This window comes from Erinaceus europaeus, chromosome 4, assembly GCF_950295315.1.
Source record: "Erinaceus europaeus chromosome 4, mEriEur2.1, whole genome shotgun sequence".
Taxonomy (NCBI): Eukaryota; Metazoa; Chordata; class Mammalia; order Eulipotyphla; family Erinaceidae; genus Erinaceus; species Erinaceus europaeus.
Genome location: NC_080165.1, coordinates 36,709,217 through 36,709,987, shown reverse-complemented (window position 1 = coordinate 36,709,987; position 771 = coordinate 36,709,217). Strand labels below are relative to the sequence as shown.

Here is a 771-nt window from a genome sequence, read left to right as displayed (position 1 = left end):
TGACCCCGACGTGATTTGAACACGCAACCTTCTGATCTGGAGTCAGACGCGCTACCGTTGCGCCACGAGGTCCACAGGCGCACGGTATGTTTCTTTGCCTGTCAACCAGATTTATGGCGGTTTTTTTTTTTTTTTTTTACTAAATTATAGTTAACAACAATGTACCTAGAAATAATACCTGGTTGCCTCCTTCTACTTCCAGTTTCATTTTGGAATATCCTGTCAGCCCTTGATCTTTTCTGCACACGACGTGTCTATTTTCATTTCTTCCTACTCCATTACCTTCATATTTATGGGGGGTTTTGTTGTTTTTGTCTTTTTAGAAATGTGGATATTTTGTTTAAAATCGGTTGTGCAGTGAGGGTGAAGAGAAGAGTGTAAATATCTTCCCCACCCTCTCTTCCACTAAACAGAATTGTTGACCAGTGTGTTTTGAATGTGTTTCCAAAGTTGATTGTGGATTCTAACTAGTATTTCAAAAAAATAAATTCACACGAGGGCTTCCGGGTTTAATTGTCCCGCATTCATTATGCAAAACAACAGTTCCTGCCGGCTCTCTCAGTTCTCTTTTGACAGAAAACAGGATCGATTTCATAATACAGGAGTCCTTGAAAATCATACCACTATAGCTGAAACTGTTTATAAAATTAAGCGAGAATTTTTTTGCAGGAGTAAGAACATAACCGACACTGCAGTTTGGTTTATTTATTCATGAGAGAGATAGAAAGAGAGAAAGAGCCAGCCATCACTCTGGTACATGTATGTGCTGCC

At 39.4% G+C, this 771-nt stretch overlaps 1 non-coding gene across 1 annotated transcript; it reads right to left on the bottom strand.

The window, feature by feature from the left end:
* Nucleotides 1-72, bottom strand: TRNAW-CCA (transfer RNA tryptophan (anticodon CCA)). The gene has a single exon. It is a non-coding gene; the product is annotated as a tRNA-Trp (tRNA).
* Nucleotides 73-771: the final 699 nt, after the last annotated feature.